Genomic DNA, 12,226 nt, shown 5'->3' with positions numbered 1-12,226 from the left:
AACCCAGGAGGCTTCCCTGACTTTCCAACCTGAAATAAAAATAGGGCTGATTCCCAGCAGAGCCCAGGCTCACAAAAGTTTTTTACAAGCACAGTAAGGAATTCCTTTCCCTTATCTTATCACCCCAAATAGTGTCCCACCCTCCCTAGCTGCGAGCCAGTGCCTGGGGAGAAAAAGGACTGGATCAGGTGGAGATTCCCCTGGGTATGTATACTCTTTCCTGTAAAGGGAGATTGTCTACCAATGCAAATCTAACACTTCAGGTCTGACTTCTGAGGGTGAGGAGGAGGAAGGGAAGAGGTCACCTGTATAATGCAAGAAGCAAGGGGGGAATATATTTGCCTACATATATACATATATAAATATTTATTTACACAAAGACTGCCACAGAAAAATATATTGGAAACTGGCAATAATTGGTAGATAGGGTGAACAATGAGAGGGAGACACTTTTCACTGGCTTGTGCATATGTATTCTCTATTTGATAATGAATACACCATTTTTTAAAATAAATGTATGAAAAGGAAAAAAATCGCAAGGCCACAGGGGCGCTGTTTTGTTGGTGTAGGAGAATGATTTAGACACTGATTTTCCATTTATTTTCAGGAGGTAAGGGGTTACAACTGTTTGATCTAAAGCTGTATTCAGATAATTAAATGAGAATTACTGAAGGTGGTGATCATAGAGGTGTTTCAGTTTTCAGAGGAGAGAGATGCAGCGTTTCATTTTTAAAAAATGAGTCACGATTTATACAAAGTGTTATGGGCTGGGGGGAAAAAAAGGAATTAGAAAAGATAAGCCCCTTGCCGTGCCATTGTTCCCACAATGCCGTGACTCGGATTCGAACCGAGGTTGCTGCGGCCACAACGCAGAGTACTAACCACTATACGATCACGGCGAGCTACCGGGGACCTGTCAGCGGCCCTTTCTGATTGTCTTCTTCAACAGTTAAAGGCCTTCCCATTCAGCACGTCACCAAAAGGTCCACCTATGGGGCGGGTTCCGGCCTAAGGCCGGGTCTGAGAATGCGCAGGCGCATTGCTCTCTTGTCAGTTGGTCTGGTTCTCTCCTGTTTTGGCCCATTAGCCACGGGAGGTGGGGATGATGCAGTGGGAAAGGGTGGGTTCCATGTAAGAGTTTAGGGGGTACCACTTGGGCATCCAGAGACGGGACTGGCCGGAGCTGAGTGTTCACAAGCTGTGTAACTCTCATTCCTTGGAGGACACCCATCTCCTCTGTCCCGGAGACCCTTCCAGCGACCCCAAACCTGCCGGGGTGCGCTCCTCAGGGCTTCTCTCTACGGATAATGTAGATGCCCGCAGAACTGGGCTGTCCACTTAGAAGGGACTCAGTGAACACACCCTGCCGTTCTCCCCGCCTCCAGCACCCGCTTCCTTGTTTCTCTTATTCCCGCGGCGGCCCTGACTCGTCCCTCCGTAGGGCTCCCGCCGGACACGGTGCCCTCCTCTGTTGCGTCCCTGGGCGCAGCAGGGACTGGGTCTGATTTTTCTTCTTGTACATCAGTGCTCTCGCCTCCATGGCGCCTAGAACCAGGCCGAGTCCACAGTAGGCAGTGGCTTTTTGCTAAAATGAGAACATACCCCTGGCTCTAACAAGTGAATGCAGAGAGACCACCGGTCTCTTCAGTGTTGTCTGCTCTAATCACTGCCCCCCTTCAGAGCCGCCAGAGGGATCTTGCTAAACACGAATAGAATCCTCTCACTCCTCCGCCTCTCATCCCCACCCCCGAGACTGCGGGAAATTTGTCTAGCTCATCCTGTGGCCTTCCCTCAGTGTCGTTTCCCATTCCCTAGTTGCTTGCTTTCATTCACTCAACAAGTCCTTGAGAGGCGCCTGCTACCTGTCAGGCCCTGTGGGCGTAGTGGGGGTGGGGAAGAGAGAAGACTTACAAAGAGGAATTATGATTGTTTCTTTTGGAGCCCTTAGCACACGAGATAATCCTGGTTGCTTGACAATCCTGGCTGTTTGACAAATTCCCTTTCTGCCTTTAAGAGCTACTTCAAAGGTCACCTCCTCTGCGAAGCGTTCTCTTCCTATTATTGGGAGCCCGTTTTCAGTGTTGCTGTGGACATTGGTACATATGTCCATTATAACACTTCTTGGCCTTGTGAGTGTTCCGTGCTTTGTCTGGGCTGGGCAGGATAACGTGCGTAGGCCAGGGTAAGCGGAAGCCTATATGCTTCCTAAGTCCAATTTAGCGAAACCTGGCGTAAACATTGTTTCCAACTGTCACAAGGGGATTGGGATCCATTTTCAAGGAAGTTATTACAAATTGAAGATAAAAATGGAGGAGAGCGTTAAAAAGCCGACCCCTTGCCGTGCCACTGCTCTCGCAATGCCGTGACTCGGATTCGAACCGAGGTTGCTGCGGCCACAACGCAGAGTACTAACCACTATACGATCACGGCGCGCTACTGGGGACCCGTGCGTTTTTTTTCTCGCCTAAGCTCTTCTCTGTTTAAGGCCCCGCCCCTTTGCCATGTCACTGCTGGTTCCCGCCCATCTCTAACCTCGCCTCTCCCTGAAGGGACGCAGGCGCACTGCTCGCTTGCTTTCTAGATATCCGTAAGCGCTCACCGGGCCGCCAGATCCCACTGCTTCATTACCGAGGCGTGTGTTTTCTGCGAGTTCCCTTTACTCCGCATCTCGAAGGAAGTTGTGCGGCTGGGTCCGAACTGATTTTCCTTCTTGTGGGATTTAAGAGGCGGCCCCATTCCTAGCAAGAGCCCATTCAGATAGCGTGAGCGCCAGGGCACGGTGGGTGTGATAGGGGCCCAGCGCCGCCATTCGAGCGACCCCCGGGCCTCACATTCGTACAGGCTGCGTGAGAGTCCCGGACGTAGGCCTGGCCTCCTAGGAGTCCTTTAGTTTGCAGAGGACTTTCATGTCCTCTCTTTCACGGGTCGTGCGGACGACCAGCAGAGACTTCGGCCAGGCGTCCACGGCGCCCCTACTCCACTTCGGGCTGGGCGCCAGGGCCAGAGGGGCCTGGTCGACAGTGAGCGGCTTGGGAAGGCGAGAGCGGCAGCCACCTAGACGAGGACGACACTCAATGATGCGCTCCTCGTGGCGTCCCAGTAGCTCGCCGTGATCGTATAGTGGTTAGTACTCTGCGTTGTGGCCGCAGCAACCTCGGTTCGAATCCGAGTCACGGCATTGTGGGAACAATGGCACGGCAGGGCCGCCTTTTTAGATTCCGGAAGCCACATTCTTCGGCGGTTAGGCCCCAGCTGCTGCTTGACGTTAGGTCAGGGCCGAAATTATAACGCGGCAAAGGGTGAACGCAGGGTCTTCAGTGAATCAGCCAATCGTCATCTTCCTTCCTGTATGATTGTTTACTTTGGGGGAGGTTATTCCGTGTTGTACTCATTATCTTTCCTCGTTTGGCCCCTGTCAATGGTGAAGTCATCTACTGGGTTTTCTAAAAAGCCCTCACACTCGCTAAAACGTCAATACTTTGGAGTGCAGGGATTATAGGAATACTGTGCAAACATTTATTAAGCGTTAGAAGAGTGCAGAGTAGACAATACAGTGTGACGAGTGAAAACTCTGACTGCTCTGGAGGTGCTGATTCCCGTAGCCACTATGACGGTGCGAAAGAGGACTTTGTGGCCTCCATCTCCACAGCCTCCTGGGTGAGGATATTCTCGTTGAGGATTTTTCCTAATCTGCCTCAGGTTTAGAGCAAATTTTATTTGTTACTTTGTTTTATGAGCACTTAAAAAATCTAGACTCAACAAATTTAGGTCTGTCATTTAGGCATTAGGCAAAAATGGAAATATGTTTTGGATTTGGCTCTCAGGTGGCTGGCAGCGGCTGTATCACTGTCAAGGAGGGAATGAGATAGGACTCAGTGAGCAATGAGCCTCTCCAGCTTCTCCCAGGGAACCTGGGGGTGGCACAGCAAGTCAGGAAGCGCTCCTGGGAGAGATGGACATTGCAGTGGGGTTGTGCTCCGTTTACTGACAGTCTGTCAACAAAGGCTTACTGAACAGCCTGTAAAAGCAAGAAACTGTGGAGGGCTATAATTTTCCAGGTCTCCCCACTCCCACTTCCATAAGTTTGATGACTTCCAAGCCACCCAACAGGACAGCTCAGACCATGAGAGAATAGAATGAAGGAAGGTGAGCCTGAGAACTTGCCAGACTTTGGACACTGATTTAAGTGTTACATGTATAGAAAATCAACATCACCAGCAAAAAAAGAACCAGCCAACAGAAATGTGACAACTTCTGTTCCTCTGACCGCTTACCAAATAACTGTACTGAAGTTTTTAAAAATCTGTAGCCTAGAATAAGACGTCAGGGTGGGAAGCAAGGAAAGGATCCAGCTTTTTCTCTGATGGCCCTCCCTCCAACCCCCATTCCTCTCCTGCTGGTGCTTCAGTGCTGGGCAATGAGCTGCTCTCAGAATCTGGGGAGAAATTCTGGGGCAATCACTTCCTAAGAGTATTTTGAGTAAAAACAGTCAACCAAGAAAATAAAAACTACGAACATACATCAATGGAGGTAACCCACTCTAGCCATCCACATCCATCCAAGGCAACTGAAGTGTATTTGAGGGCAGGAATGCGCTAAAGAAATCTGAACAGAAAGTTCCCAGTTGCAGGAAGAGTAACAGAAGGGGAAGGTGCTCTCCTAACTTCTGCTTGGCAGGTATGCAATTATCCATGGAGATGGGTGCATCCAGCTATCAAAATGTCATAATATCCTCTTCTCAGGTCGCTCACTCGATTCCCCTTGCTCTGATTTCAGGCCCCCAAACAGACTTTTGGTAATGATTTGCCAGCCCACGTAGACATTCCTGCAGGGAAAGTATTGCTCTGAACAAGTTTCTGATTAGTTGGCGTTTGTTCTTCTTACTGTTGGCATTTGGTTTAGACTCTTAAGAGTCTGGCTGGTATGATTCATTTCCCTTGAGTCTGCTTATCTCTGGGTGTACTGACAAAATGGAGTTTCCAGGCTGACAAAGCTGAGAGCTAGAGACTCTGGCCTGGGATGAGAGACTGCTGCTCTGGGACACCCTCTGAGCAGTCAGTCAGCTCCCTCCCCTTGACCTCTTGATTTAAACCACGTTTTGCAGTTTCTGATTCAGGGAATGTGTCCTTTCCCCTACCCCTTCCAGCTGGAGGTCGGAGCTTTTCTCTAGGGTCTCAGCACCAGGAAAGAGGCAGGCAAACCTTCAAGGGACAAACCTTGAAGGGGAGAAATGTACTTCATAAGCTTCAGAATGTTTACTTAAATGATCAACCCCGTGGCTTGCTGGTCAGACTTGGTACATCTGGGAGCTGCTACTGCTGTAGCTGCCAGTCACCACAAGGGTGCAGTACAGACTGGACCAGCATCCTTTGGTGTCACCCGGAAGCTAGTTCAGATTCAGAATCTTGGTCCACAACCCAGAACTACTGCATCAGAACCTTCATTTTAACAAGATTCTCTCCAGATTATTCATTTGCACCTTAAAGTTTGAGGTGCTGGTCTGCTCTAGAAAACTATCTGGCTCTGATGCAGCCCTTCATTATTTACCTTGTGAGTACTTGGGGTTACTAGAAAGGACCTGCCTGAATCTGCTGGGCCTCATCGTCTACTGGGCTTCATTGATGAGGGTGACATTGAGGTTTTGAGGAGAAGAAGATGGAGTTCTGGGAGGGAGACACCGAGGGCCCATGTTTGGGAGCATCTAGGAAGGAGGCAGCAGCCCTGGACTTCCACTAGGAGGTACTGCACCCCAGGAAGTGGATGTAGAATGCTGAGGCTGGATAAAACTTAGTCTAGAAGGTACCACTTTGGATTTAGCCCCTATAACACTGAGCCCATTCCTCAGGGATTCTCTGGATATTTAGGACTCAAGTTCCAGTCATTCATTCATTCAGTAAACTAGCATATTTTAGCTCTTAAAGTGCTGTACCTCATGGGGAGCTGCAAAGCTGTATATGATCCTTTTTGCCCAAAATAGTTTATTTTCCAGCTGAAAGAAAATGCTAGTCCACAGGCAACAGTCAGAAAACAACACAAGGAATGCTGTAGAAGAGACATCTCTTGCTGCAATGGAAGGAGACTCTCCAAGGAAGAGCTAACATAAATTTCCAGAATTGTAAAATAATTGAAGTTTATTTTCAGCAATTCCAGCACCCTCATTCTGATCCCCTTCTACCTCTTTGTGTTGTCCTTATCTCATTCATTCTCGTTCATTTGATCAACAGTATTTACTAACAGCCTACTATGAGCTAGGCACTGTTCTAGGTTCTGGGGTTATAGTAATGAATAAGACAGATGGGTTGTTCTCATAGACCGATAGTCTAGTGCAGGAATCAGAAAGGAATGTTAAATAAAAAATAAACAAAAGAACGTGTACCAATGGAAAATAACGTGATATAGTGTCCTCCTGTTCCCTGCCTGTTATCCACCCATGTACCCCCTCAGCTCCTTTGTCTGTACAAAGTAAGATGACTGATAATAGTAAGTGTTACCTTTTAATAGGGATGGAAGTTTTACACTAAAAAGATAAACTCTCACCCAGAGTGGCCCACATGTGTCATAAAGAGCCTTCAGATGTGAGGCAGTCTTGTGTGGACAGCGTGAGGAAGACTCCGTGGTGACCTGCGTGGACCTGCAATATAATCCAATACAAGCAGGTGGATGCTGAGGGCCAATGAGCAGGACCAGATGACCCCATAGGTAGGTCAAGAACTTGCCAAGGGCACAAGGAAAACAAAACATCCACCCAAGAAGTAAGTAAATTTTTTGAATGAATAAAAAGCAGTGAAGTGATCAATTTCAGGAGAAAAAAAAAAACCCAGAACTTGTTGGGAAAAAATAAACTATAAAATAATTATTTAAAAAACTTTTAGTTACATATGAGGCAACATAATTTTTTCAGTGCTTAAGACCTTGGGAAGTTTAATCCAGCCCCGTTGACACACTAAATCAGTCCCCTGGATCAGAGATGCAACCCCTAGGGAAAGAAAGGGAGGAGGGGACCCTGAATTAAGACGTATTTCTGTCACTAGGTCGAACGTACTTGGATAGATAATAAATTTGGTAAGCAAAGAAGTAAAATTGCATATTTTTTGCATTCTTGAGTTTGTCAACTGAGATGTGCACCTCATATACGTGCCAAGTGACTAGCATAGAGGTGCTCAATATACATTAGTTGGTCTCTTCTTCCCAGGTACTTCTCTCTACACCCACAAAAGAAAAAGCCATGGGAAGATCCTACAGGACTATTCCTGTCATGAGGCCTAAAACTCATTCTTGAGTCAAGAAGATTGCAGGAGCCACCTCTCAGAAGCAAAGGTCAAAATCAGTGGTTTCCAAACATTATTCTAGAGCTGATAAAACAGGGATGAATTTTTCATCATGGAATGAGAAAAAATAAGGTTGATGTGGTGGGCTTTTCAAAAGGCTAACTGTGTTTAATTCAAAGAACTATTCTCTAGGCTAAGGTTATGGTCTTCCTACTTTTGAGGTGTTATAGTGACTTTTTAAAAAGTAGATGATAATTTTTTTAAAGTCTTTAAATTTGAAAAAATTAAAAACTGGCAATCCTATTTTGGTCTCCAAAATTACTTTTGAAATTTTACTGGTCAGTGAAATCTAAAAGTACAAAGCTCACTACAGAGCCTGGAGAGCAAAGCATCAGACTGAGAAGAGATGGTCCTCAGTTTGTAGTGGTTCTGCAGAGAAATGCTCAGAGGGAGAAGGGTCCCTGTTCTGTCAGGCAATGGTCCAGGCTAACTCCTATCCACCCACCTAACAAATAGTAGTCCCTAGTATGATCTGTGCTAGGCCTTGGAGATACAAAACATTCTTAGAGATCGTGTCAGTGCAGGGTTAATCAGATGAGTGAAGAAGTAATTACAGCTATATACATACAAAGTATATTGGAACTTAAATCATTCATTCCTCCAGGATATGACATTTGAGCTGGGTTCCAAGGCATGCAGAGTAGTTTTCCTGGCAGAGAAGGGGAAAGGGTATTCTAGGCAGAGAGAAAGGCAGAAACAAAGGCCAGAAAGTGTGAACAAACAGCATAGGGAAAGATAAAGCTGTGACATAAGATATGGAGGGGAGATGTGGACTGAGAGAAAAACACACAATGTAAGTTGTGAATTAAGTTTTATCTGAGGACCTTACTGAGGACTATAGCCCAGGAAACAGCCTTTCAGATAGCTCTGAGGAACTGCTCCAAAGAGGTAAGGGAGGAGCCAGGATATATATAAACTTTTTTTGCTGGGAAAATGTAGTCAAGCATCGAAAGATTACTGCTAATTACAACAAACAGGTATCTCAAGTTAGCGATTTTAGTGCTTTTCTGTGTCTGGGAAAATACAAGCATCTGAATTCATTTGAAAATTTTTCTTAGATATGCATCTTAACTATCTAAAGGCCAGTGTACCCAAAGCATAGAATGTTTCCTGTTTTTCTTCATCCTGAATTCTCCTAAGGGCACACTGGCAGTGGGCAACTGCAGTAGCTGATGGCCTGATCCTTGTAGAACTGGAACGGCAGGAAACATTTTTTTTTCTTAATAGAGAGCAAGGGTGGAGCCAAATTGATGAATCTCTTGCCCCTATTGAGACAGGCCTTTGTTCTGGAGGCTGGTGGATCTTGACATTTTGTGGTAACATTGCTTTGGGGATCCCTTGAAAGTGATATGCTTGTTCTCCAAAATAGTGCAGCTATGATAGAGTGTCAGGAATTCACAGAGGCTTTTTTTTTTTTAATTGAAGCATAGTTGATTTACAATGTTGTGGCAGTCTCTGCTGTCCAGCAGAGTGACTCAGTTACACACATAGAGACATACTTTTTAAAAATATTCTTTTCCATTATGGTTTATCCCAGGAGATTGGATATAGTTCTATGCACAGAGGCTCTCTTATAAGCATTGTGGGACCATTTAAATCTCCAGTTCTAAGCAGAAGAGGGACATAATCGCATCTTCCTTTTAGAAAGGTGAGGTGTAAATGGGTAATTATTGACAAAAGTCTTAATTCAAAGGAGAGATAGAAGAGGATCTCAGCCCCCTGGTCTGGTGGTTGACGTTGGGGCTTGGGGACTAATCTAGGGGGAGAGGCTCTTCCCTCACATCACACCCATAGGTGTTTCCTCTTGAGCTCAGAGGTAGAGGGGATGGACATGTTGGATGAAGGGAATGAATGTGAAGCTTGAGAGAAGCTCTAATATCAAGGGTGGAATATTTTCTAGAATTACAGTAGTCAAATAGTATGAAAATAGATGTATCCGTGTTACCCTTATGTATATATACTATATTGTTAGTATTGAGATGTGGATATGCAAATTCAAATGTAACTTTAAGTTAAGAGGGAGAAACACATGCACAGGTTGCAACAAACTGACCTGACCCTTACTTTTCCCAACTTCCTCATAAATTTCAGAGTCAAAATACTTCTGTGTCATGACTGCTCTTTGGTTCAGTAGCCTCAGACTGAGTCTAGATGAATTCCTTTCTTACCATATCATCAAAGCTACTAAGAACTCCTTTTCCACTTAATTCTCTTTAGATCAAATGCTCTGAGAGAACTTGTTGTGGTTTTAATATATGTTCACAAATTCTTTGATACTCCTCTCATCCAGAGGTAGAGCTTTATTTCCCTCCCTGGACTGAGGGCTGGACTTAGTGACTCCTTCAAACAAATAGAATGAAGTAGAAGTGTTGGTGTTTCATTTCCTAGATGAGGTCATAAAGTGCATGTCGCTTCCTTTTTGCTCTCTCTCAGATCACTAGCTCTGAAGGAAGCCAGCCGCCATGTCAAGAGGACACTCAAGCAATCCCATGGAGAGACCCACGAGGTGAGGAACTGAGGCCTTCTGCCACAACAGTCATCAAAGAAATGAGATTTTTGGCCAATAGCCATGTGAGTGAGCCACCTTGAAAGCAAATCCTCCAGCCTCCGCCAGACCTTCAGATGACTGCAGCCCTGGCTGACATCTTGACTGCAATTTCATGAGAAACCCTGAACCAAAACCACTCATCTAAGTCATTTCCAAATTCCTGAGTTAAGTAACTGTGAGATAACCAATGTTTGTCATTTTAAGCTGCTAAATTTTTGGGTAATTGTTACACTGTGATAGATAATTAATACAGATTTTGTTACCAGAGGTGGGGCGCTGCCATAACAAAAACCCAGAATGTGAAAGTGGCTTTAGAACTCGGCAGACACTGGAAAAACTTTGAGGAGAGTGTTAGTATAAGTCCAAATAGCCTTGAAGAGACTAGCTTCCTCAGTTTCCCCATCTGTAAAATGAAGGCGTTGGGCTGGATGAATACCTAAATATTTTATAATTCTCTTAATCTTTATCTAATCAAGGTTCTATAAATAATATTACCCTAAACAAAGTAGTTATAGGAGACAGCTAATAACTGACCCAAGGCATAATTCCCCAAGGCATAGCTCCACAACAGAGACAAGAGGCCCTGCACCTAACTTTTGTGCTGTCTGTAAACCTAGTTTCAGCCTGGCTTAATCTCAGGAAACTGAAGCTGGCTCTACCTTTAACAGGTTGCTTCAACAGCTCACAACCACATGCCCCAAAAGGAGTAGGGGTTTCTGATTCTTTAACAAAGGCTGGTCCTTTGTTAAAGATGAAGGTTCTTTATATTCTTTCTTCACCTCAATGATTTAACTAAATGGTCCAGAATAAAATTGTTTTTCTTCTTACCACTGAATTTTACAAATCTCTGTCCTTGTATATATTGCTAGTGTCATCCTGTCACTGGATGGGACACCTTCAGGGGCCCAAGAGTGGGCTCTTGTCCAACACTCAGAAATGAATTGTCCGAGGAGACACACGTACTGACAAAGCAAGAGATTTTATTGAAAAGGGGCGCTCAAGTGGAGAGCAGCAGGGTAAGGGAACCCAGGAGAACTGCTCTGCCCTGTGACTTGCAGTCTCAGGTTTTATGGTGGCGGGGTTAGCTTTCCACGTCGTTTCTGGCCAATCATCTTGCTTGTGCCTTCATTTGGTCCGGCTCAGGGCCCTTCTTGGTGGTGCGCGCATCTCTCAGTCACAATGGTTTTCATCGTGAGGGTTTCTGGGAGGTTGGCGAGACATATTATGGACTCGTGTCTCCTCCCCTTCTTGGCCCCTCATGGGTTTTCCCTGGGTTGATTTTGGACCCTTCACTGGTTGTGTGTTCTTTTCAAGCATCCTGAGGTGGGAGACTTAAGCAAATCTTTTATTGTTGTGCCTGGCCAGGGTGGGCAGTTTCCTTAACAATACTATCATTAATTTGCTTGGGTCTCAGAAGGCCTTAGTACAGATTTCATGACTCTTGAAAAGAAAATTGTTGGAATGCTTTATTTATATATAAACCATGTTCATAAGTTATTCAGACATATATGAATGGCTATTTTGGCAGGGCAAACCCCAGCAATTTTTAATGGGCCCTAAAGAAACAATTGTTGGGTCTGTGCTGAGCGATTTAGGGGCCTGCTTTCCTGGAAACCAGCAAGGCTATGAAGGCTCAGCCACTAGACAACAGAGTATCTTTTTTTTTTTTTTTTTAACATCACATTTTTTTTTTAATTCAAACAGAAAGTCACAAAAATTATAATCATCCTCATCAGTTCACTCAGTCCCATGTAATTAATTTATTTTTCCTCTTGATCTTTTGTTAGCACTTTTATGAGTTCATCAGTTTTCCATTACAGTTCTGAAAATGCTTATTCATTCAGTTCAGCAGTAGAGTCAGTTACCAGAAACCTGTACTTGTCAGAGTCTCTTCCATGAATTCCTTGAAGATGAAACCCTTTTATAGGAACATTTTTGCAAAAGCATCAGAGTACACCCAGAACTGTCTGTAAATGACAAATGACTTAAAAATGACCACGGTTAAAGATTCGATGAAAGTTCATAATAATGCAATTGACAAGGAAATTTAGTTATTTCTGATATACATTTTAAAGTAATAACTAGAATTATGACTTATAACATTATACCAGAACATATAAGATTTTTAGGAATTTCATGCAATGTCTGAAACATTTATATTAACATATTTCCATACAAATAACACAAAGTTTAGTATTAGTTGTTATACACATCAGTGTATACATGTCAATCCCAATCGCCCAATTCATCACACCACCACCACCACCACCCCGCCGCTTTCCCCGCTTGGTGTCCATACGTTTGTTCTCTACATCTGTGCCCTGCAAACCGGTTTATCTGTACCATTTTT

The 12,226-nt window shown here is 44.7% G+C and overlaps 3 non-coding genes across 3 annotated transcripts; 1 reads left to right on the top strand and 2 right to left on the bottom strand.

Moving 5' to 3' along the window:
* Positions 1-827: 827 nt before the first annotated feature.
* On the bottom strand, positions 828-899 carry TRNAH-GUG. The gene has a single exon. It is a non-coding gene; the product is annotated as a tRNA-His (tRNA).
* A 1,459-nt stretch (positions 900-2,358) lies between these two features.
* On the bottom strand, positions 2,359-2,430 carry TRNAH-GUG. The gene has a single exon. It is a non-coding gene; the product is annotated as a tRNA-His (tRNA).
* Positions 2,431-3,106: 676 nt separating this feature from the next.
* On the top strand, positions 3,107-3,178 carry TRNAH-GUG. The gene has a single exon. It is a non-coding gene; the product is annotated as a tRNA-His (tRNA).
* Positions 3,179-12,226: the final 9,048 nt, after the last annotated feature.

The sequence above is a fragment of the Monodon monoceros genome, unplaced genomic scaffold (genome assembly GCF_005190385.1).
Source record: "Monodon monoceros isolate NGI ecotype Baffin Bay Population unplaced genomic scaffold, NGI_Narwhal_1 Super_Scaffold_21, whole genome shotgun sequence".
Lineage (NCBI taxonomy): Eukaryota > Metazoa > Chordata > Mammalia > Artiodactyla > Monodontidae > Monodon > Monodon monoceros.
This window is presented reverse-complemented; position numbering and strand designations above follow the sequence as displayed.